Source organism: Pleurodeles waltl, chromosome 2_1 (assembly GCF_031143425.1).
Source record: "Pleurodeles waltl isolate 20211129_DDA chromosome 2_1, aPleWal1.hap1.20221129, whole genome shotgun sequence".
Lineage (NCBI taxonomy): Eukaryota > Metazoa > Chordata > Amphibia > Caudata > Salamandridae > Pleurodeles > Pleurodeles waltl.
In genome coordinates, this window is record NC_090438.1 from 124,874,548 (window position 1) to 124,901,101 (window position 26,554).

General features: G+C 44.3%; 1 protein-coding gene across 2 annotated transcripts in view; it reads left to right on the forward strand.

Moving 5' to 3' along the window:
- The first annotated feature begins 2,040 nt into the window (after positions 1–2,040).
- ACSL4 (acyl-CoA synthetase long chain family member 4) overlaps positions 2,041–26,554 on the forward strand; it is a 173,273-nt gene continuing 148,759 nt past the window's right edge. For both annotated transcript variants that reach the window (XM_069211456.1, XM_069211482.1), the window contains exon 1: positions 2,041–2,159. The gene's annotated coding sequence lies outside the window, so the exon portion shown is untranslated. The remainder of the gene's footprint in view (positions 2,160–26,554) is intronic.

A 26,554-nucleotide genomic window follows, 5' to 3' on the forward strand; every position in this document is an offset into this window, starting at 1 on the left:
GCCAATTTTTTTTTAAGAAGAGCATTCGATGAACAACAAGGACTCGTCGGTGGTGACACCAAAATCAGGTCCGGTAGGTTTTTGTTCTTCTTTCCCTTCTTTTATTTTTCTTTCTTAAGTAACAGGGGCTTTGATGAAAACACTCGCTCTCGTTCCGAGACACGTGTACAAAGAAAAGCTACGCGCGCTCGTGCAGACGCGCATGTGTCAAATGAAGGTACACGCGCTCGTGTAGGCACGCGAGTGAGCTGTGTGAGGCTGCGTGTGCTGGTGCCGTTGCGCGAGCGGGTATGCTCGAGCCAGGAAACGTTCCTGACAAAAATAAAATTTAAATTCTTGAAGCACCGAAACCAGCTCTGTGCCCCCAGCAGTGCAACTCATAATTTTAAAAAATGAAGCTGCTCACGTGAAAGCGATGAAACGCTCAGTATCAGACGGCCGATCTCTCCACTTCTAGCGTATCCGAAAGAGCTTCCTTTTGATCCTCGTCGCCTCTGAAATGACTTCTCCACAACAGCGGGCGTTCCTTAATAAATTTAATTTATAAATAAAGAGTTCATGGCAAAGCATACAGATAGTATAAGGGGCACAGAGCTCTGAGGCTTTACAACTGTCACCTTGGAACACGGAACACCGTGACATCACTCTCATGATGTCACGTTATTCCATGCTCTCAGTACATCTACATCACGATCACCACAGGATGCTGAGTTGGAGGTGGACCAGAGGAGGGCTTTTGAGGCTTGTCAACAAATGTCCCATTCCCTCTAAGACTGTTCTGAGAGTCAGGCAAAACAAAACAATAGCAAGCTTGTTAATAGACTCCAGGAACGCTCCTGCTGCACCTTTTTGAACTATGGACATTAACCACAAACTATCCAGAACATCAACAAGATGGACCAACTAGCTAGCTAGCTGTGATGCCGCCAAGAAATCCTGGACTTCAATGCATCAGTGTTCGTGTCCTGAGTCAGATGAGGTTAAACTATGAACTCCAGAAACTATGTCTTTTCAGAGCGGGTGTTTTTCGTCCAAGGGTCTCCTGCTGCCCAGCTGATCCACACTTGACACCGATAGCTTCATGGTGGTGTCTGTGTCTTTGTTTATTTTGCAAAGTTGGGTTCTTCGACCTATCTTTTGGGTTTGGGGAACAATGTTGTTTCCTGAGAACACGCCACGTTGTAACCCCCCTCCCAAAAGGCTGTGACTTACGCCACCCCAAACCCACATCACCAGTTCAGGGGGACGGTCTAATAAAATTGAGCTGAGTGCAAGGGGCCGCGTTTTCCAGTATGTTTTTTTAAAATCTATTAACACATAACATTGTCCTGCTAGGCCTTGCCTTTCACTTTCCGTATTTGGTTCTAGCCTACCCTATTATTGTGCGTTTCTCACTCGTTCCATCATTTTCGGATCTGGAAGCACTATGAGGTGACAGAAAATGCAGTATAATGGGTCCGTATAGAGAGCACGCAAATAAACACGAGTCGTACAATATTCCCTCACAGAAATAAGGTGGCTATTAACAGATAGTTTGTCTGTTGCAAGACTCAGGTAGCAGTGATGTAGGTTAAACCGCATCTGTCTGTCGCCGTCCCTGTGTTACACCGGTAGCCAGTGGAGGACCGAAACTGGTACTTCTGCTGCTCTGCTATTACCCCTGTAAATTGCACGCTATTAAGCTGCTTTAAGGATAGCATGGAGTACCAGGATTCCCCCGTGGCTCCAATCTAGTCAGGCCTCCTGCAAGTGAGGGGCTTATTTAAATAGTTTTGGCGGGCCCGATTTTGGTTTCCCGTTGGGCCTTGACCCAAGCTGATATTTACGGTAATTACTGCATCATGCTGACACGTGAAAAGGATCGACACGCGCTTCCCCTGATCGCATGGAAGCATGACTTCCTCCCGCGCGCACGCTCGGCAGCTGCCAAGCTCCGTGAGCCGTGACGTCAGCGGAAATGCGCTGTCACAAGAGAGGAAGGGGGCTCGGCTGCGGCCGCGCCTCCCTGCCACGCTATTGGGCAGAAAAACATCGAATCAGATGACGTGCCCGCCCGGGTTTCCGTTTCCCAGTAGGGCTCGGGTTACTCGCGGTCATTCACCCTCACAGCCACGAGGAGAGCTGAGCGCGCGCGGGCCGTTGTCTCCGCTTCTGCCCAGGTACGTGGGGTCTCGGGCCGGGTCGGTGCGGCCCAGAGGCTGCCCGCAGAACGGGTGCACGGGGGGTGTGGGACCGCGGGCACCGCCCCCGGGGAGGTGGCGTGGGTGGAGCCCCGGAACTCGCGCACCTGGACAGGTGAAGAAGTGATGCTCTCGCTGTGCATCTGATGAGAGGGTGTTGGAGGAGGCAGGTGTGTGGGAAGGGGTTGTATAGTAGAGCTAATGTCCTATCACTCCAGCGGGGCTAGATTTGTGAGGTTAGCCTTCCGCACCCCTCACATCACCCTGTCATTTTTGGTGTTGGCAGTCCCCGCTCTCCATCATGTCATGTCTGACTCGGACGGAGGGTGCCAGCCTCGCAGCAGCATCCCTCCTCTGGTCCAGCAGCAGGCATGGCACAGGTGGTTCCTGTTTGGAGGGGTTCAAGCAGAGGGCGGTGGTCCTTCTCCTCACCCCAGAGTCCTCAGACTTTTATAGTTGGAGTGAGGGAAGGAGCGCGCCCCCTGCGCCCAGCCCTGTGTTCTGCAAGCGCCATTGAAGTGGGTGCCCAGGCTCTGCTGCCATCTCAACTTTCACTCCGGCTCGTTGTTGCTTCGCAGTGGATAGGGGTACAGGGGCACGGGGTATTGGGTTGGTTGTAAGAGATGGGGGGGCTATGGCAGCAACAGCTGTTGAGAAGTGATTGATGGAGAGGCTTTTGTCTGCATGTGCCTCCTGAAGTGTCCTTGACGCCCCGCAGGTGACCCTGTCCAACTGTGCCGCACACCTCGTTTGTCGGCCATTATGAAGTCTGCGTTGTCTTACCAAGGGTTGCATCTCTGACGCTACAGTGAGATCTGCATGCCACTTCCTCTCGCGCCGTCTTGCTACATTTCGTCTGCATCCTTCAAAGCAAGTGCCTTCGAACGTTTATATGCCCCTCCATCCCTGTGAAGTGATCTAAAAGTACTAAACATTACTTACTATATTAAGGTAATTGTGTTAACTGTTGGGACCACGATACCAAACAAAAAACGGATATTCAGAAGCGATTTTCTACTTATTACAATTAAGTATATATTGTAAAACATTGAACAGAAGCTAAACTTTCCAAGTGAGATCGAAGGGAGAATTTTCAAGGACGTGTTAAAGTGATGTGCTGTGTTGCATTTTACAATAATTCCAATTTGTAAAATTATAATTGAGGCATGCACAGTCTTCAAATATTGCAAAGATGTTCACTTTTGCAAGTTGTTTCTTTGGGGGTCTTCATACTCTTTTGAAATGACTAAGGAAGTGCCAGCCTTCTTTCTTGCGTAAGGGCACTATATATATATATATATATATATATATATATATATATATATATATATTTATATTTCACAGCCCTGGTATCTTGAGAGGACCTACACCACAGTTAGACGACCACTGCTCACCGCCTCTTGCCTGATTCAGGGAAAGGATGTGTGTGTAGACAGTCAACTAAATATTTCTCTCGCCTTTAAAAATCAGGTGAAGGTGCTTACTGGAAGGGTTTGGTAGCAGAGTTGGTAGCCAGTAATAGTCGGGGGAGTAGCTGTGGCTGAATCGAGTGTTTTGATACCTCTTATTGAAATTGTTAGTTTCAGCGGGAACGATGCATTCCAAACAGTTCAGTGGTTGGGACCACTTACTATCCAGTATTAAGCTCTCCTTTTAGTTGAGGATGTTCGTATCAGTGAAACGCAGAGCCAATGGGCTTGTATATTTAATTTTTGAGTAAGATGTTTAAGTGTGCTTACTTTGAAAAACACTGCACCTTGGATGTTGTGAGAATAACTGAATTCCATTGAAATCTTTTCTGCTAGTTTACTTTGACATTTTACAACTGGTATTTGCAAGTTACAAGTAAAGACCTCTAACTGTACTCAATTCTGTAGGCCTTCCCAATTTCCCATCACATCAAATTTGTACAATACAATAAACATATAAGGTTTTTCACAGCTTGTTTACAATTTCTGTCTACTTTTGAGGCAGTTTACTTTGGTACCTACTGTACCGACTTATGAAGCATAAAATGCTTCCTGTCTTTTCATCTATACTTCTCTGTGCCTAGGAAGCCAGTCTGTTTTTTTTATTTTTTATTAATCTTTACGATTTTTTTCAAGCAAAAAATAGCCAGAGCCAAAGAAGAGAACAAACCACTAGTACGCTGATCGCATAAGTATCTCCAGGGCAGGTCATTACATCAGTAAACAAAATTACAGCAAGAGATGTCTCATGCTAAACAAATAAGGGGGTTACATCTAAATCTCCAAGGTGGATGATAATGTAACAAGTACTCTAAGTGAACTAGGATGTTTGTCTCCCTGCCCGCTCCCCATTTGCCACACCTTCTTTGTGTGATGAGAACTCTCGATCACTGCCACCTTTGTATGTCTCTGGTCCAGTCGTCTGCTCATGGGCCACTGGTTTTCAGTTTGGTTTTCCATTTAATGCCGATGGATCTTTGTGCCTGCGAGATACATTTTGTATGCACCGGCTCTTTTTCTTCTTTGTGTTTTACTTTGTGTTCGCACTTGTCAGGTGCGCTCAACCAGGGTTCCAATAAGCAATTACTTTCTCCTTTGTCTGCTAGTTGGCATCTGCTCCCATCTTCTTATATGTTTTTTTGTTTGTTTTGTTTTTAATTGTTTAGGGTTTCTTGAAGCATCACGGAACATTATACTGAGGGTTTGTAGAATAGCTTTATATTAAAGTGGAAGCAGTAGAATGCAACGAGATCCGCAATAGCGCAGAAAGGTAAAGATGTTCACAGTTGTCGCACACATTCATATCCCTGAAAGTTTAAGCATCAAAACGCATGTAGATGATACAGGAGCTGAAAAAGTCGGTGCGCCTGAATTATTGGCATATGCATGCTTCTACGTGCAGGTAACTTGATTCAGTAGATGGTTTTGAAGTACTTTTTTGCTAACTAAAGCGGAGCGTAGTTAATGTAGGAATGAACAGCATTGTACGTCCTTGCTAGAGACTAAAGTGGTTGTCTTTCTGCATCGAAGCTTCGCCGTAGACAGATGAGGTTTGCTTTCGAGCCCCGCCTACCACCGGAGATGTTTAGTTTATTCCGTCAGATAAGGTGCGTTCTCACATAGTCTGCCATCGCACTGTGCTGAGTCTACAAGTTGCTGTTATTTCTGTATTTTCCCTGGCTTGTGACGTATTGTCTGATGTCTCCTACGTGCTCATCCAACATTCCTTCTAATTTTAACTATCCAGTACCTGCTTCAAACCGAGTTGTCGAGTTTATCAGAGTTCATCGTTTTCCGGTGCGGGGAAGGGCTGCGTTGGTTTTGTGCCGGGCAGTGCGTGAGTCAGTGTAACATTTCTTTTCTGTTTCCATGACGATCTGAATAATTTATGGAGTCGGATCCCTAACCAAAGCTCTGGCTATGGGCTGGATCCAAGGCCTGGAGGGGCCTCCAGCGGGTACGGGCAGACCGACACGCGTGCAGAGATGCTGCTTCTCTAAAACTCCGTCACTGCTCGGATGTTGGGAATGTTATTTTTTCTGTGCATGCTACGCAGGCGCCTGTTGCTCAGTCTGGACGCGTTAGTATTGGAACCGTGCAGAAATGGCAGTCTCTTGTGTGGAAAAATATGCAATGTGAGGGGAAAAATGTAATATGTTATAGGCCTGGTAGCAGTAGACTTCAACCACTATCTTCGAAAGAGGTGTCACTCAAACCCCGTATTGCTTTTGATCTTTAGTACTTTAAATGTGAGACATTTTATATTGCTCGAATTAAACGGCTGTCTCCCGTGAAAATAGCAGTCCTCATATGTTGATGGTTAATTTTAGGGTGGTTGACCAGCTTGTTGTCTGTTGTAGTCTTCTATGATCCGTTAGAATGGAGCGCACAAGGCACTATGGTAGGAAAGCCCCTAGGGTTAGAAAGTTGTCTTTCGTCAAAGCTGTTCCGCTATTGAAAGGGGGTGTGCTGTATTGTCTTGCAATGCATAGATTACTTATTGGTAATGTCATTACTCCGAGTCCAGACTTCCCTGTGCCGATCATTTTATCCCTCCCACCTGCCTCAGGCAATTCATTCAAATGATTGTGAAGCTTGGTACATTACAGGCTGTTTCCAGGTAAGCCAAAGCTATATGAACCCTGAGGGAGAGGAATTTAGGCTTAGGAAAGTGTCTGTGGAGTCTCTGTAATTAGGAACAGAGAGGGACCAAGAGATAATACCTAATTGGTAATTTTCAAATTCTCTTGGGCTGTATTTGGTCACCGGAGTTTGATTTTAGCTATCCTGCTGATCTTAATTAAACGCATTTCAGATTCTGATGAGGAGCAAGTCTGAATATTCCTGGGAATAAAACTGCCTTTGAAATCTGCTGTGTTCTTCGCTGGCCATTTGAAAACAAAATATCCCATCTAATTTCTGCTTACCCACTTGTTGATTCTAAGGGCAGCACACATCTGTCAGGTAAGAAACTGTGGTTTCTCACACACATTGAGGGTTCCTATTTGATAGACTGAAAGACGTGATTTATTTTACGAATCACTTTCAGAGGCCTGGTTTCTTCAGGGAAGTGAGTTAATGTTTTCTTACATTGACAAGAATGAATGCCATAGTCACCCTTTGACCTTATTCAAGCCATGTGTGCTTTAATGTTGACTTTCTTTATTAGCCTCCTGTGGAGATGCACTTTTACAATCATATTCCCTTTTGGTTGCCAGCCTACGCACTTTTTAACACCTTGTTGCATTCGTCCTTGTGTTAACTTTCGTGCAATGAATTCTGATATTAAATCAGTGTTAAATTTGAAATAGTTCATCTTGTAGTCACTTAAATATTTTACGTATATTTTAATAATAATTGGAATATGAGTCCAGCCTTGTGGATGACACTACTTTGATGGAAACGGATATCCGTGTATTTGGAGAGTTCTAATGTGAATCAGTTTCTTCCCACAATATCATCTATAAATGAGACTAACAGCAATATCGGGGACGGGGGGGGGGGGGGGGGAGTAAAATTTATGAAGGGCTGCATCACTGTTATAATTGATTGTCATAAGGTCGAGACCAGGGCACTGAATCTGTGCTTTGGTACCCTATTGGGCTGGGCTTTTAAAGTTTGAGGACATTGTTGTTATATGTCCTATCTTCCTAGTAACAATTGTAAAATTTTCTGATCTAAGCTGAAAATATGCCACAATTGCAATTAGAGAAGATAAAGTTAGCAACACCGGACAGATTGTGACATCCCACCCTTAAGTCAGGCAATACAGCACTACTGGAAACTACTCCGACCCAGATGATACAGCTGTCATTAAAAAGCTTGGGACATTATCTATTCACGACCAAGTCCCATATCCAGAAGTTAAAAAGTGAGGGACAAGGTAATTGGGGTGCATGTAGTCAACCATTCCCAGCTTTCAATCAATCAGGGATTTGTAAAGCACACTATTCACTGTGAGGGTCTCAAGGCGCTGAGGAGGGGAGGAAGGAGAAAGCAGTGGGGGGGAGGGAGGTGCCGCTACTGCTCGAACAGCCAGGTCTTGAGAAGTTTCCTGAAGGTAAGGCGGTCTTTGGTCTGGCACAGGTGGGTGGGACGAGTGTTCCACGTGTTGGTGGCGACGTGCAAGAATGATCTACCGCCGGTTGTAGTTCTGCAGACGCGTGGGACAGTTGCGAGATCGGCGGAGCGGAGATGCCAGGTCGGGTGTAAAAGGAGAGTGGTCTGTTGAGGTATTCTGGTCCAGTGTTCTGCAGTGCTTTGTGAGCATGGGTGAGCAGTTTGAAGGTGATTCTCTTGTTGACTGGGAGCCAGTGCAGGTTTTTCAGGTGGTCTGTGATGTGGCGGGGATATCTATGATGAGGCGTTCTGGATGCGTTGCAGCCTCTTCTGGAGTTTGGCAGTGGTTCCAGCTTTCAGACAGCAATTTTTTAAACATGTTTAAAATAAAACCACGCTGTGCTAAGCCGGAAGCTTTCCCTTCTTGACCTAACTAGGTTTAGAAATAAAATGAAACCCCTTTTGGACTCCTATGCAATGCCAAATTGTTTCATCCGTTTTAAAACAAAACCATACTGCTTTGAGCCTAAAGTCGTTCTTCTGGGCCCCTTTCACCTAGACTAACATTAATCTGTTTTTTGCTTTTTAAATTTCTGTTAGGCATCAATCAGTATTGTAAAGCGCAGCTACTCACCTGTGAGGGTCTCAAGGCGCTGGGGGTGGAGGGGAGGGGGCCTTAACCTGAAGAGCTACATCTTGGGGTTCTTCCTGAAGATGGTGAGCGACAGGGTTTGTCTGAGGTGCAGGGTAATACAATTTTATTTTCATTTAAGCTCCAAGAACAGGAAACTGCACTATAAGAAATTCCATGCAGTAAGCTATAAATTGGGTGTAACTCTTGCCCAACCCCCAGCAACAAATATGAGCATTTCAGGGTCCCCAAATCCAGACGTCTCCTGGGGCTGCCTGATTTTCTTTCTGCTCTCTCTGACTCTGAGCTGTAGAGTTACTGAGGCAGTCTGCTTCTTCGACACGTGTAAAATGACAAAGATTCTTTGCTCCGTTCCCATAACCCACAGAGTCTCTTCTTTTTCTGTTTCCCTCTTACCATGAATATGCACTGCAGATTGGTCACGTTTTTGCTTATCATTACATCATACCATTCCTCACCTCCTCACACTCCCCAATTTGGTCCTTTCAGTTTTCAGTGATGGTTTGCTTCATCTGTGATGCAGATCTGTTCCCAGTACCCAATGGGTGCCACTTCCTTTGTGCCTATATACTGTATGTAAAATTATTTGTATACCCAAAGAGGGTAAGTCTAGAATCAAATCATTAGCACACGAAGCATTAATTATTTCGTGTGTTTAAGAAATCAAATAATCTTTGAGGATAATAGGGAAAGAGTATGGTAACTTGGTTAGAATTAAATAAGTAGCTGCTGGGCAATACTTACATTTTTCTTATGGGAGAATGACAAAGTTGTGTTCAACAGTTATAGGTGTGTGTGTGTGTGCCTTGAATAGAAACATACATTGTGTGTTGGGCTCCAAGGACCAACATGCAGATGTGCCCAGGATGGAAACAAAAATGTGTCATGGATGCATGTCAGTGAATACATTGGCAAGAGTAATTTAGTCTCTGGCCATCATAAAAAAAAAAAACTACTCACTTGTTTTGTTTTCTATGCAGATTGAACTGTTGGGCCAACATGGGCTTAAGAGAACTTAATATATGGAGGACACTTGGAATCTTGCATCTCTGTGGAGTACCTTGGCCCATGTGGGACTAACCCTATTGGAAAATATCACATAAAATAAAGCAGTTGAAACAAAACATTAATAGATTTAGTCTGAGGTTAGGGTGTTGGAAAAGTTGGTGGTCTGTACTGTTATGGAATTTTACAGTGTAGTCTACAGTGACCACCGTGGGCAGGCCATCCAGAGTGTAAGGCTTTGGTGTTTGTAGAGGGAAGGTGTAAGTTACAGGAGGACATACAAAACTGAGAAGCAGGATGTCACGATCTCAGATTGATTCACACCACAGCGTGGAAAGCCTCAAATAGAGAATGGCATTCAATCAACGGAAACTAGAAGGATCTTGAAAATGCTTATCTCCATAAACTACCTATAAGAAAAACACTCTAGAGGTCTTATACACTTCTTGCTCCAGCACTCAAAAAATAATGAGCAAATGTGTTTTATAATAATAAAAATAAAATAAAAAAAAGCTGAGACAAAGTGTGCTAGCATTCAATACAGGTTGTGAGCGCAGAACGTCTCCTTAAGTCAACAACTGTGGGAGAAAATAATTGATTACAGGGTGGGTTTTTACCTCTAACAAGAAATGTTAGGGAAAGGAAAACAAAGAGCTTCAAAGTCGAAGAAGGTGCAAAAGCACCGCCCTCGGTCTGCAGGGCCCAGAATTATTATCCTTCTTGCTGTTCATGTACAGCGAACCCTCAAGTGACGCGTCTGTATTATTTATCCTTACCACGATGAAGGACATGTTCTGCATGCCTACTTGATTCATGCTAGATTGTGACGACAAAACCAAAGAAACAGAATCAGGAATGCCTTAATATTTTCATGAATGTAGCAGAAACACATTCATGTAAATGTTTACGTAGACTCCTACTCCGGATAATGGTTCTCAGTCAAGTATTATGTACTCTCTATGTATAAGCTACACTATCAAATAGAATTGCATTTATAATTTGCTTTCCCCGAACATTTCTGCTTGGATTTTTCCTTGTTAACTGAAATGTTAACGTATTTCGATGAACTGACAGGCAGAGCTGCCTGAACACTTCCATAACGAAAGGCATTACTTAGCCTTTTACAAGAGGCAGAGAACATTTTTGTTCAGTGGCTCACTCGGCAAGGACTGTCATTAGGAACACTAATTATGTTATCGTGTTATGACAGTCACTTGAAAAATCAGATTAAGTCTAATACATTTCCACTGGTATTTCCCTGACATTCAATAGGGAAGTCAATATTATTGTGATTTTGTTAGTTGGGCGGAGGGAGTTTGGGCATAAGGATTCATGTTTGTGCATAGTCCACAGATCTTTCTTACATCATCTAACCCATGTCTGTGTGATTGACGTGCGGTGGGCTGCTTGGTTTAGTTTCTTAGGGGTTTATTGACAGATGCTGGAACCCTGACATGGCAGCTTTTTTTGTGCTTAGAATTTGTTCATATGTTCTAATGTTCTTTAATTTTCTTGGGGTCATTGGAAGCATTCTAGCAAGCAAAACTCTGATGGTGGTGAACCTCCAAATAGACTGTAAGAGAAGGACGTTTTAACAGACAATGACAACTAAAACATAATCCACTTTTGTTCCTGTAAGTGGCTATTGCGAACTTACTGCAAAACTGTTGTAAGTCCATGTGGGGCAGGTTCCCGGTCCATCATATTAGTAGGGTTGAGTGCCTTTAAAAAGGGTTGTTCAACCTAGTACTGGGGATAGGATAGTTAGATAGCCTGCTGCTCATTCTGGCAGAGTTGTAATGGTTGCCGGTTGGCAGTGAAAAATGATTCATATACATTTTTTTGTTTGTCTTTTAAATGCACACTTGGACAGGTTGCGATCTATCTGAGGGTATGCATTTTCAGCTTCATGTGCCTAAGTGGCCACCAATGTCTTGTAACTTAAAGTCCCAACTTTAATAGTCCCATTCAAAAGTTAGCAAGACTGAGTTGTCAGTGTGTAACTGTGCACTCGCCAATGGGGCGACAAACCTTTCTACAGCAAAAGCAACAACCTGGATGTTTTACTGTTAGGACATGTTCCACTTTTCATTATACAGCCCTTTCATTGGGGCCTGATGGGTCTGCCTCAGGAGTGACTCATCTGTACTAAAAATGAGGGTCTGGACGTAATCATTGGTTTAAATGGCAAGGTGGAGTTAGCAGTTTGAAAAACTACTCTGCCAGCCAGCAATTTCAGACTGGGAGACTTGCTTTAATTTGCCACACTCGTGGTGGCACAACAAGTGCTGCAGTCCATGAGGAACACTTTAACTTACAGATCTTGGGTACTTCTGGTACCATATAATAGTTTCTCATCAGTAAGGTAACTTATTCCAATTGTTGGTGTGCTAGTCAGACATACACATTGTAATGGTCAGAGCACTGGCACTGAGGCCTGTTTGGCAGATCTCGGTGCACTCCGAGTCGAAGAACTAACAGCATCAGTCCAAAATCTTGGGGATTGCCATAGAAAGAAGAGGCATTTCCGTACAGTGTGAGCCCGCAAAAAGAGGGCATGAGTTGCACTTACTTGTGGGATGCCACTGATAACTGAAGAAGTTATTTTTCATGGCACAGCTGTCGCTTTTGTAAATCTAAAAGAACCAATACAGAGCTAATGCATAGCTAAACAGTTATTGCACTGTATAGTGGCAGCTAGGAAAATGAGAAGACATAAATGACCTGCCATCAGTATGTTCTGGTTCACCTGATGCCATCTCGTGTTTCAAGAAGGCGCTTGCTTAGTTCACTGACATTAGTCAAAGAGCCTTAAGGAGGAAATAGTAAGGTTGTAGTGCACACCCAAGTCACAGAAGTTTATCCAGTTGTCACACTTCAGGATGTTACATATTCCGCCTCTTTGCACCTATTTAGGAAAAGCATGCCTGCTCTCTCTATGACAATGTCTGATGCACGACACCACAAGTGGGTGTTGATCGGAAGATCTGAGTTCCTCCTTTGAATCAAAGTGTATCAGTTCTTGGTCAGTAGTGGGTTTCCAGTGCCAAATTACTGCATTGGCAAGTCAGGTGCTCTCAAAGTGTTTTTCTCTTCCACTGGAAGATATTGCAATAATTAGATGGTTGGTGCTGCACTTAAAATGTCTTCACACACCGCTGTGTTCTGCGCTTTTCGTAACTTTAAATTTTTTATTTTTTTATTTAGACTCCAATATAAATTACTTCTGTAATCTAATGATGAGGCCATAAAGTCATTCCGAGAGATATGATGTGAAAATAGCCTGTAGAGAAGTAAGGTACGCAGTAACGGCTTCGCATGTTTGAGGAGAAGGTCCCTCTGATTTAGGCTTAAAAGACAAGAACTGCAAGTCTAGGGTTTGATTCTTATGGAAAACCTCCTAATTCAGCTTGGTTTCAACCTGAAGTGTCCTGCACAATCTAGTTGCACTTCCTGCCATGCATGCGTTAAGAGTGCTTGCAGTGTTACCCAGGTGGGCTTCAGAATGCAAGAGCACTCTGGTATCTGCATTCCTGGAAAAACCCACACTTCCTAACTACTGTTGCCAGGGTCTTCCTAATAAAATGAGCAGAGAAGCGGAAGAAGTCCGGGTCACGCTCAGTGTCGGTGACCTGGAGGTTGGCGCAAAAGGTGTTGTGCTTCATTTTGTGTTTTTTCGGTAAATTAGGAATGTATCCAGTCTGGTACCATACCTTGTCCTTTGCAAGCACTATGATGGATCTTCAAGTTGGGCACAAGTGATAGGTGTAATTCTAAGGAGAACAGCTCATTTGCAGCCCTCCCAGGCAAGGCACGTGCGCAGTTTATTCAGATTTCAATTTTAAGAGAACAAAGTCTTTCTTTTGTTGGTGTTTTCACGGTCGGAGTTGTTGGCAGACAGTTGGTATGATCCCGGGTGGCTATTGTTTAATATAAACGTGAGTCATCTATGCAGCCTCACTTTAAGCATATTTTAAAGAATGAGACGATGCCCACCCTGAACCCAGACGTGCTGTGCTGCGCTGAGCCACCAGTGTGACTCGTCATCCAGGAAGCAAAGGGAAGAGAAGCAGTTGCACTATTTAAAGCTCCTTTTTCCAGTTTTTATTAGCGTTTTTCTTTGTCCGTCATCAGCGTGGCAGCATTCACAGCAGGCTCAATGAGCAAAGCGATAATCCTGGCGTTGGCTGCCAACCCTTCTACATGTTTCTTTTGATTTGTCATGATTTTCGTAAAACGTTAGTTTTGGTGGAGTTGCTCAACACTTGCCAGAGGTGTGTGCGGTTTTTTTTTTTTTTTTTTTTGTAATAAAAATACGGCTAAAGCCAAAAACCTTTTTTCTTTGAAAAAGCACACAAGCATGGAAAGTTTTGGGGTGATCTGTTGATTGGGAGGAGGGGGGCAAGAAAAAAGGGGCATCCAAATACACGTTTTCCCCATTCATTTTTTCCATTGGAACTTTAGACACAGTTAGAGCCAAAACTGCTGAACAGATTTACTGTAAACCTAGTAGAAAGCTAGATCTTGGTTAAGAGTGAATTTTGTGATTTGGTTTAAATCCGTTCAATGCTTTTGGAGAAATTAAGGTTAGAAAATGTGTGAAATATCGCGGTGTGGAGGATCCGAGGAGCAGACTGAGCTCCTCCTGAGATCTGAATGGCTGCCAGCACATCAATCAGGAAGTGGTGGCAGCCATCTTAGGACCCAGTTGTAACAAAAACTGCTTATAAAAAGACACAGGAGTGCAGGGAAAGGGATACTCTGATATGCCAGGCCTTGTGGTGAGGTCCCAGACGGCTAGAGCAAAATGTTTTGTTTTTCAGTCTTGTAATTTTGCTGAAAATTCAGAATTTCTGTCAATCAGCATCATAATTAAATGTAAAACCCCCAACGGTGTGGGTTCACTGTACTTTCATCATAACCCCTAAAGTTGGCACACCCAACTTTTCTCCCACACTTTACATAGTAAGCACTTGTATTCAGCACGACTTCGTGGTATACTGGAGGTGTTCTAGTTAAGCTATTATGTTAAAGAATTGAATCAAGATGGGAGCTAGAGTCGCTGAATTCTCTGCAGTGGCCTTAATGCACTCGTGTATTTTGTGTAAATACTGCAGATCTTTTTAGGAATATTCATAATTTTGTTTGTAGGTACAACTGACGCCACACCCTTTGACCTGCAGAACAGCCTGGAGGCGACAAGGTGTGCCTGTATTTCTAATGGAAACAATATTTTATTTTGAAAGAGGGCGCTTAGCTCTAGTTTACTACTGGCAAGCTGCCAAGATGCCATTGCTGCAAAGGAGCAAGGCCCTTCAGCTTTCCTGGCTCTGCACTGGGTTTGAAAGAACTTAACCTCGGTGGTAATGTGAGATGCTGCTCCTGTTTATGTGACTACATGAACAGCTGCAGCAAGGGGTCACTCGTCCACTTTGTGTTTTACAGTGAAACATATTTGCAGCTGTGCGACCTCGAGTCCCTGCTGTGCTGCATCAGAGCATAACGGGCGGTAAAGGTTATAAGTCTGTGCTATCAACAGTCGAGCCTTTGCATCGGCGCTTGTAATGCATCTGTGAGGTAGCCACGTGCACAGTTCATGTGGAATCTGTTTCCTGGGCGGTCGTTAGCAGGTAGGCAAGTAAGAAGCACCTCTGTGTTTAATTGTGGCGCTGTGGATGCGCCTTGAAGCTGTGTATTGGTGGTACTGTGCTGTGCATTAGAAATAATCAAATACACAACCCTGCTGTCGGCGTGCCCGCACCTATCGTTCTGCCTGTCCAAGCAGTCTTTACCTCTGCCCCTCTCTCATTATGGGGAGCAACAGTAGTATTTTGGACAATACTCTGCTTCTTATAGAAATAGGAGGCAAGGATATTGAACCGTCACGATCTAGTAGCCATATTCTCCTTACGGTGAGCAAACAAGATAACATGCCTAAATGCTCGTATATGGAAGATGTGTGATGTTTATGTATATCAGTACTAAGCTTCGACTGCCTCAGCTTCCAGGAAGTTCTCCTGGAATTGAGAATTGCAAACAACGTTTGAGTCCGCCCCTAATGCAGGTGCCCAACTAGAGGTGTTGTAACTATATGAATTTCTGTGAATTAGATCCTCTGCGTCTTACACTTGCCCTGGCTGCCGTGTAGTCTGACCCAAAAATTAATTTGATTTTTGGCAGAAAACAAAGGCAAGGAGCCCCAGCACAATAACACAAGCATTGGAAATGCAATAGGTCACACATTTACTTGAGTCGGAGCTATTGGCATTGTAAATGAATAACTGGACTTTTTTGCTTCATTAATTGGTCACCCCTGCCGCATATTTTGGTCCTTTTAGGCCCCATAGTTCCAGTGGTCCTACATAGAACTAAAGGGCTGGTAGGCCTACTGGAATATTTTTTTAAATAAGGCCCTAAAAACACAAACTACTCCCAGATGCAAAACATATTTACTTGGCAGTTGGTATAGGCGAGGTTGCCCGCGGGGCAATGAATAAATAATTGTACTCCAAGAATGTGTGCTTACTGGATCACTTTTCCTTTACTGCAGTCTGGGGAGTCGAACGTAACACCCATGATTTTCACACGCTTGAGAGACACCTCACATGATATTAATGATCCTCAGTCAGTCTTGAATTGAAATATTAGTTATAAAATATTGACCATTGTACAGCATAATCAACTGTAAGCGCTTCTCAAGGTTAGTTTTATAAATACACAGAAACACACAGCTCAAGTTTCACCGACTCAAACGTGTGTAGTTCATTTAGTGAGGTTTCTCCTTTGTAATCGCAGCTTGTATCACGTTCTAAAAATAAAACTACAAGTTCCAGAATACAAAGCTGAAACATAAGTTAAATGAGCGAATCTAGCAACGAACTAGGGAGCTGGACAACTTTACGAATACTACTCCAAGGGCTGGTTTCCAGCTTATATCATGTTATAAAAAATAAAACAAGAAGTCCTAGAATTGTGTGCGCAAAGAACATGTACTAAGCAGATCAGAGTATATATAATGTAAAAATGTCAAAATAACTCTGGTGATTAATGTACTTTTTAGAGAGAGAACATACTTTTGTCTAGTGGAAGTTTGGACTCACTATAAGGTAGCGAAGAGGGTTAAAGTGCCTGCTGTAAAGAACGTGCACTCAGCAGATCAAAGTTCATATAATGCCTCCTGGGGATGGCAGGAGCCGGCCGTGGGGGTGGCGGTCTCCAGGGCCGTTAATGGCTCCAAGAGGGGCTGTGCCACCCCCCTCCCCCTTCTATGTTTTCTATTTTCACCTGGGGAGGTGGTGGTCCTCTGAGCTGGGAGTCCACGCAGACACCCTCTGTCAATTTTTAGCCCCGGGAGAGTGGGGTCCACAGGACCCACTTTTTAAATTTATTTTTTATATATAATATATGTTGCCTCGGGGAGGTGATGGTCCCTGGGGTGTGTGGGGGCCTACCTCACTTACTTTATATGCATAGTCCTGGAGAGGTGGCAGTCCTTGGGGGGGGGGGGGGGCAGGGAATCCGCTGGACCCCCCCCCCCCCCCACCCCATTTAATTATTTAATATCTCGCCCCAGGGAAATGGTGGTCGCAATGGCCCGGGTGGGTTCGCAGGATCTCTTCCCCCCCCCCCCCCCCCCCCCAATTATATTATTTAATATCTATCCCTGAGGAGGTGGTGTTCCCCAGGGCACAGAAGGGTGTTGTCCCTCCAGCATACTCTATATGCATAGTCTCAGGAAGGTTGTGGTGGTCTGCTGGGCCCTGGGTGAAATCCACTGCCCCCCCCCCCCCTTCATTTCATAACTTAATATGTAGCCCCAGGGAGGTGGTGTTCCCTAGGGCACAGGGGCCACTGGTCTCCCTACATATTTTTTAATCATAGCCCCAGGAGGTGGTGATGGTCCCCGGGGCCCGTGGGATTCTGTTGGTCCCCTCATTACATTATTTAATATCTAGCCCTGGGGCCATGGCGTAAGGCTTTTTTTTTTTTTTTTTTTTTCTTTCTTTTTTTTCCTGCCCCCACAACCCCACTCTCCAACCCCTGCGTATTTTTTCATCCAAGAACCTGGAAGGATGTTGGTCCCCCGGGGCTACTAAAAGCCCTAGGAAGTGATGCCCCAAGCGCCTCTCTCCTATTATTAGCCCAAAATGCCCCCGGGACCTGGCCTTCCTGGGGGCCAAAGCATTTTCAAGTGCAGGAGACCCTTTTATTTATGATGGCGGATTGCTAAGTGAGCATGGAGTGGAACCCCTGTACCAAGGCTAGAGGACAAAGGTATACTTACCCTGCCCCCTTCTTCTTTTGTTTTTGTTTTTTGTAAATCCCAAAATGACTGCCAGCACTTATTGTTTGAAGTGTTGGCAGCTAATCAGATCTCAGCAGGTCATCTCCCTGGATCCGCGGCCCTGATATACGAATTTCTTTTCCCTTTAATATCTCGTACTACTGAATGGATGTACACCAAATAAAAAGGGTGGTCTGCAGACCAATAGAGACCTTTTTGCCAAGTTTGGTGTAATACTGTACTGCGGTTCAGGCTGCACACATGTCTAAAGAGTCCATGAGACCCTGGTGTCTAGTGAATGAATCCCTGCTTGGTGGTTGCTCTCCTGTGGCGGTCCCTAAGCAGGGATCCAATGGCAACGGTACCATTGGAAAAGGGGTGATTCTTCCCTTTACAATGATACCCCTCCTGTTAAAATCCTTGCTGAGGGTGCAACTGAGATATCCCCCGAGCACGCACTGATTCAATGAAAGTAAAAGAAGCTTATTAGCTCACTTTATTGTCATTCTTACTGCAACGACGTCTGCGTGCTAATCATCATTAGATTTTAAAAAAAAAAAATAAAAAAAAAAAATCAGACTGCTCAGGAAGCTCTTCCTAAGCCGCTTGGTGGAAAACAAATAATATATAATATAAAACATAATGGCCACCCTCTGGTGCAGGCCACCAGAGAGTGCTTTATTTGCCTCCAGAGTGTTTGTGAATGCCGACGCATGCACTGGGGGTAGTGGCGAAGCGTGGGGGGTGCCGGGGGGGGTGCCGGCCGCACCGGGCGCAACATCTGGGGGGGGGGGGGGGCGCACTCGCGAGTGCTAAAATCCACGGGTTAGGGGGCGCAAATTACTTGCCTTGCCCCGGGTGCTGATAACCCACGCTACGCCACTGACTGGGGGGGTAGTGCAGATATTGGCCGTTGCCCGACACCCTTCAATTAAAAGGTTAATAAATCTGACAATTAACAAGCATTTTCAAAGCCAATATGTCTTGCTTTGGGACCTACGGTCTTTGGGTCATGGATAAAGAATAACATGGAAAGTCTTTGATGCAGCTGGACTTATTGCTTTGTAGGCGCATGTGCTACGCTTTTGCACACCAACAAAAACACCACCACTTTTTTTTCTTTTTAATTACTGAGCAGAGTTGGATCAGTAGCTAAAAAGAAAAAAAATTGCAAAACGCTTTTTAGTGGGTGTGCGAAAGCAACATGGGAGCAAAAGAAACACTGGGGGTGCGGGTAGAAGCAACACTGGATTGGGAAGGCGGAAGTAACACAGAGGGTTTGAGGGGGTGGGGAACACAATCAGAAAGGGCACAGTTGGGAGGCCCACGTGTCAGGTGGTGTGCATAAGCAACATGGAGGGCACGTGTGGAAGAAAAGCAAACTGGCAAGCACATGGGCATGAGAGACAAACATGGTAGCGGGGGGGAACACGAGGAAGACAGCTGAAAAACATGCACTTTTGTTGTGTGCTTAAACAAAACCAAAGTAGTGCTTGGAAAGAAATCAGTGAAATAAAACAAGTAATGCTTTCCTTCTTTTGGGGAAGGACAAACGTAGGAGGAGAAAGAAAAGCCAGCACAAGCTGAGAAGTGAGCAAATGAGAATGACTGATCATAACAAGCGACGGTCCACAAGTCCCAAAACTAAGCCATATTTTCGGGATAACTGCTATGTATATTTATTTTACAAAAAAAAGTCTTGTTGATTAGCATTGTTTTGGCAACTCTGCACTACAGCACCCTTACAACGGCTTTACACCTCCAACAAAGAAAGATGAAGGGCATAGCAACCATATTTCCATGAGCACACTGTCCCTGGGTTGCTGATTTAAAAAAAAGAAAATAGTGACATCCTCTTGCCCCACCTATTCAGGCTCCTTAGACAACTCCAGCAAGATAGCAACAGAATTCTTGAAACCATGTTTGCAGATCGAGACTCCATTATTTGACCATAGGATCACATGTTCATTTGAAGCTGACTGCCCATATACGTAGGAGAGTCCATTCTCAAGGAGCAGTTATGGTGAAAGGAAAAAGGCACTTCAGGAGATTCAAGTAATGGTTTGTTCTAGTTTACTTTGTGGTGTGTGATAATTAGCAATTTTGTTAAAAAAAAAAAAAAAAAAAAAGCAGAATTCAAATATTTGTTTTTGCTAAATGATATCGTTTCTAGGTAAATGGGTGTGTCTAGTTTTTGGTATTTAAGTCTTGGACGTTTGGCCCATTTTCCTTTTTAAGAGCAATAAACAATGAACACATTTTGCACACTAATTAAATTACTTGCATTAAGAAGTCTAAGAAGCGGAGACCATACCTAAGCACCCAAAACACAACATCTAGTGGTTGCAAAGTGCAAGTTAGGAGAGAGCATGGTGGAAAGAAGGGGGAAGTAGTGGAACTGCACAACTCTTTTACATCCCTCCCAGGACAGAATTGTTGGAATTAAATATTAAGGTTAGTGACTACTGCTCAGACGATACCTGGGACGTAACCTGGACATAAGGTCAATAACCTATAAATAGCATTATAAACACTAATATTGGCAAAAGATTACAATCCCTTCAGTTCATCAAAAAACGCATTTCTTAGCAGTCTGCAAATCGTACTTTGAATATGTCAATCAGAGAAACACCCAAGAAGCCATGAGATCAAGTTCTGCATTCTTTTGATCAGTGAAAAATAAATAGCTACTCTGCTTCGATTTGTCAACAGTTACTTCCGAAGGTAAACAATGAGCATCTGTCAAAATGTAAGTGAGCACATTTGAGACCCAAACCCCACAGTTACACACGCCTGGTCTAGGGATCAGTAATACTTACTAGCACCTAGACTGTGGTTATGTGCAAGGACTGGAGGCATTTAAATTATCTGCCATATTGGAGATGGTTCTGCATGGTAACCTTCTAAAATAAAGTACAACTTTTTTTTTTTTTTTTTTGTGGCCTCGTCTGTAATTGCCTATTGCTCGAGATATATGCTTTTTTTTTGAGGAGAGAACTGCTCAACTTGGAGACTTAACGTGGCATTGCGTCACCATAAAAATGGGAAAATGGTCGCACTGCAGGAAAGAATGTTGGAGGGAACGTGAGGACGCCTCTGGGTACATGGCTGGAGAAGTCTCTGGCATCAAGCAGAACAGAAATCATTACCAAAGGATCCTGTGCTGCTGCAGGATAGGGAGAGATTCGTTGCATCACAAGGAGTAGCATCGAGACTCGCTCATGTGAGACTTTGAAACTTGGCCAGCCCTAGTGTACACAGCTTTAGTGTGTAGCCAAGTGAGGGTACACAGAATAATGAGCATCGCCCTTTAGGCGATGAACGACAACCCAGGGGCTAGTAGAAACAACACTTGCAAAGCACAGTGGATTTAAAAACTCATTTCCATTTACTGGAATGAGTCATTACATTTACGTTTTCCAAACACGAAAACATTTCACCAACGGGGCCAGTTACAAGAGAATATGCCAACAACTCAAAAAAGCATCGAAACACAACATGCATCATGTGCTTTGGGCATACGCAGTATAATTTCAGCTGCCCCCTGGCATGAGGAATGCTTTGCAAATTTCCTAGCCAAAAGAACACAGCCAAGCCATTTCTTGAATTTGAGAAAATAAAAGTAAATGGTCTTTCGAGCTAAGGTTTTGACTCTTGGATCAAACATGTCACATGGAGACTCAGCGCAGGTATTCAAATTCCACATGGGTCTGTTGTATGTGCGCACCTTTCAATGGATGTGGCCCAGCAGAGAAAATGGGAGGTTGGCTGCAAATCCTTTACCTATGGGCAAACTCGGGTGGAAGGAGTAAGCAAAGGCAATCTAAAGAGAATGTGTCCGATCTAGCAAACTAACTTTTTTCTCTTTCAAAATGTACACAGCATCACAGAGTAAGGTGGAGCCATGTATAAAAGGTAAAGCATTGCATAAAGGGAGGGAACTTTTTTTTCATCTCCTAAATGGAGAACAATCGGAAATAATTTGTGGACTTGTACATGTGTGCAGGCACCCAAGTTTCATCTTTTTCCCAGACCAATATTGTCCCTTGCTCCTGGGGGGGAAGCAATGACCTAATTAACTGCAGCGGGAAGACCTGCTGTGGGGGACATTGTGTAGGAAGGGCCTTGTAGTGGGTTCTTTCATAGTAGCTGATCTGTGGGCTCTCTTCTGGCCTTCCATGAAGAGCAGAAGAGAGCCCACAGAGCATGGTGGAAAGAGGTGGGGGGGGGGGGGGAAGTAGTGGAACTGCACAACTTTTTAATTGTTGGAATTAACAGAAGTGGGCATGTTCAGGTCCTGGTAAACTCCCCCAAACCCATGGCTCGGACGTCTTTTAATTGGAGGAGCATCTCTTATTCTGAGTCTTTGGAGATACTCTGGACAAGCCTGAGAAAATAAAGTTTTGATGGGTTAATACGCAAGCCACAAAAAAACAAAATGTACTTCTTCGACTCCTGCCTGCATCACATTGCCCCTTCCAGCTTTCTCTGAGCATCACCAGTACGCCTGGCAATGGAGAGCGTATTTCAACGTATAAAATATTGCTGAATCTCTCACATTGGGTGAAAAGTACACAGTACATGTAGACTTACGGAACTGCAAGAGTTAGACACAAGTGAAGTACTTCCGCCAGCTAATAACGGCTCGGAAGACTGAATCGCAGTGCAAGCCATCGTTAAAGACACCTGTAATGCTCATAAGACAACAGCATAACTATCTTTTAGTTGTTAGAGGTACAGATTTTGATGTTTAATCAGAACATTGGATTGTTGAGAGCTCCATTGAAGACAGTGGAGCAGCAGCAGCCTGTATAAACTGGTATAGGCCTGCTGCTCTCAACATTTCAATGTACTAATAAAGAGCCTCTGCTTTTCTCTTTCCCATGCTTTTCCAAAATGTATGTGGTGGCTGGGGAAAGTGAAAGGCAGAGGCTGTGGTACAGTGCACCCCGGATCCTTCCCTCCTCCTGTAGCTCAGAAGGAATGCTGCTCAGCTCCTGGGTCTCCCTGGCTCAAATTAACAAAAACAGTTTAGCCTAGCTGGGGAGAAGCATGTGAATGTTCAACAGCTGTAGCCCTGCTGGTGGCTAAGCTATTGCACAATCACAGCAACTGTGAATCAAAGGCATCAGAGCTTAGGGAATTTCAGCCCCCTTGAGCTCTGATGCCTTTATTTCTATAATTAGGACATTCTGCCCTCTTGGGGCGGATGTTCTAATAGCCTTATGGCCCACCTTAGCTGGGCTATACCGGCCATTAATGGCCCGCTCCCTTGTTAAAGCACATTGCCTTCTGCTTGGGATTTTAATGCTGGAACGGGCCTTTAATGGCTGGTATAGTCCTATAAGGCTATATTATGAAGAGAAAATGCTTTTTCAAACTGCAATTCCAATTTGCCAATATAAGGTCTCTTAGAAGGTAGAGAGGCATAAGCAGCAAAACCATGGCAAACCTCTTCCTTGTTTGATTACCTCTGCAGTGCAAACGTCATGTCACACTCGCCTGACCGCATGGGTGGGTGCTTGTCTGTTTATTTAACCTGTCAAAGGACTGTCAGGGTATCCAAACAAAGATTCTGCAGCATATAAATGACCAAAGTTTAATTAAATCAACTCTAGACTATCACGTTATGCCCTGCTAAGTTCATGACTGAAAGCCTTAAGGGCTCATTCAAATACAACATTTTGTAATGCACGTCAAAGGCTTTTACGTTAAACATTTCCAGAAGTTAATTTGTTATTTTTTTTCCACAGCAGATTTTGTAAAATTATTTAGTGACCATAACGCCCTTGAACTTGATCTTAGCCATCCTGGGCCAAAGGCCTCCATAACAACCATGGGGGAGTCCAAACCTGAACTACTATTAGACAATAACAGGAGAAGAATCAGGTGGGATAAACTAGCTACGAGCCAAGTGAAACTTTCGAAGCTCTACGCAGGTTTAATCCCCATTTTGAAAAAAGTGGGAGAGCTAGCCAACGATGTGGGCAATATAGTCCACTATGAGAAATTATACCAGGCTCATGAGGACCTTATAAAGGGAGCGGCCTCTGAGCTTTTTACCAGGGTCCAGAATCAGAAGAGGATCCAACAACATAACTCCTTATGGTACAATGCAGTCTGTAGGAAGGCAAAGGGAGAACTCCTCAGATGCATCAAGGAGGGAACAGATAGAGAGAAGCTCCGAGAAAGTAGACGGGCTTATAAAAAAACTGGTCATCCATGCTAAAACCGAATGGGAGGAGAACCAGTGGGAGGAGCTTACCACTTCCCTCGCAACAAGAGACCACCGAATGTTTTGGAGAGTAGTAAACGGGGGGTCGGGGAACCTCCGTTCGGCAATAGAACCAAATATTGCAGCAGGGGTGTGGCAGGCACTTCCAGTCTCTCTACAGTTCCGAGCAGGGAGAAACTAAGATTGATTTCGGTACTGGTCTGGTAGAGTATGGCGGGGATTTGATAACAGTGGGGGAGGTGAAGGTAGCACTAATGGGACTTAAAGCTGGAAAGGCGCCAGGATTGGACGGCCTGCCCGGGGACCTGTTCAAGCAGGAGCCCGGTGTTTGGGCTCCCTATCTGGCTGCAGTGTTTAATGGAGTTTTGTGTGGCATGGAAATTCCGAGTACTTGGCTGGGGGCAGAGGTGGTTCCTATATTTAAAAAGGGCTCGCCCCTGCTCCCAGCCAACTACAGACCAATCAGTCTAATTGACGTGTCACAGAAGCTGTTTGGCAGGATACTGCTGAATCGGCTTCAGGACTGGGTGGAAGAAACGGGTGCCCTTAGTCCGTATCGGGCGGGATTTAGAAAGGGAGTTTCTACGGTGGACCAGGTTTTTCGTCTGAACGTTATCTATTGGAGGGCAGCAATATTGGAAGGGGGTAGTTTATACACTAAATTTGTGGACCTGAGGGCTGCGTTCGACCTCGTGCCCAGAGGGAAACTCTGGAGTGTTCTGGCTGAGATGGGGGTCCCCCCAGACATCCTGATAATTTTAAAGAGATTGCACCTTAATAACTATGCCCGGGTCAGGTGCGGGAAACATGGGGAATTAACAGACAGATTCCCCGTTGACAGGGGGGTTAGACAGGGCTGTGTATTGGCACCGACCCTGTTCTGCCTCTTCGTCAACGGGGTAATCGCCCATCTCAATGGAACTGAATACACTGATGCCCCAAAATTGAATGGCAGCAGGGTGCCTGCAATCATGTTTGCAGATGACACCCTGCTGCTGTCCAAAACCCCCATGGGGATACAGAGGATCCTTGATTCTTTTGTGGCTTTTTGCACAGATAGGGGGTTAGAAATCAATGCTAACAAAACCAAGTTTATGGTTATGAACCCAACCCCAAGATCACGCCCGAACCCCTTACTGGGAGCTTCACGTTTAGAGAGAGTCTCCACCTTTGAATATCTAGGTGTAACGTTGAATGAAACCATGTCCTGGGGAACTCACCAGACTAGGGTTAACCTTAAATTAGTGCAGACCACTGGCGGCATTGCTCGGTTGATGAGAAGTTCCACATATCGTCCGCTGGGGCCGCTTATCCAGATATACAAGGCACAGGCTAGAGGAGCTCTGATGTACGGGGCGGAACTGTGGGGTTACACAGCTTCCTGCAGTTTGTCTATAACTGAGAACAACTTTATTAGACAGATAGTAGCACTTCCGTCCAGTACTCCGCTCCTCCCCCTGAGGATGGATCTGGGTCTGAGACCAATAGCAGATGATTTAGGTCTCAGACCCATAGTCTTCTGGCGAAGGCTATGGAGCACCGAAGAACTCTCTTCTTATAGGGCGGAACTGAGGGAGTTTTTAACCCACCCTAAAGCTCTACAGATCCCGTGGATAAAATATATAAAAAAGTCCTGTATGGGATTGGGCCTCCCTGACCTGTGGTCTGATCCAGCTAATGCCTCACTAAGGATCCCACGAAGAGCTTTGGTCCGTGCTTACCACAAGCAGAAATTAGCTATGGCCCTAGACTGCAAGAATGAGGGGTCATTAACATCTGTATTCGCGCAAAGCAAGGACTCATACCGTTTGGAGAGGGTTCTGGATGCTATGTCTCCTGTGCTGGCCAGGAAGCTTTTTCTCCAATGGAGATATGGCACATTGCCTCTGCGATCTTACACCTGCTCCTGGTCAACACTGCCATCTACCAAGCTATGTCCGACATGTGTGGGAGCAGAGGAAAGCGATCTGCATGTGGTCTTGTTTTGTCCAACTTACAAGGCCGCCAGGAAATATTGGCTCCTACCACTTATTAGAAACCTTGGTTTTAGGGAGTACCTCCCGGTGTACAGAATTTTAAAAACTGATGTTTCAGGTCCAATTGTGTTTGCACTAGCCAAATTCCTTACCAATGTCTGGCATATTCGTACCCGTATTTTAAAGTTGCAGGCTCCTATCTAATTTTAAGTTTTCATTTTAATTGTATGGTCTTTTATCTGATGTGTTTCCTGTTTACTTTCCCTTGATGGTTTTACATGTTCATATGTGTGTTTTTTGTGTACATCTTTTATGGCCTAATTGGCCGAAATAAAGATTAATTAATTAATTAATTAAAAAAAATTATTTTACACATAAGCAAGAGCTTTCTTGTCGCAGAAACCTCCTTTGATATTCCCTTTTTAGATGTAGCAACGTACTTGCACTTTGAGACACCCACAGATATTAATAAAAACTGCCAACTTGAAAATACAACTAGCATTACAAGTTTAATCTAAAAATAACAACAAAAAAATGTCTTGAGGGGACCTTCAGTATCACTTAATTGAAAGAGCAAATCACTTTATTAGCTTCTTGGCTTAGTCATTTGAGCCCATTTCCAAACTACCCAACTGAATGAAAACATCTTCCATGGAGATGGCACCTCTATCCTCATATCCCAACACATCCGCAA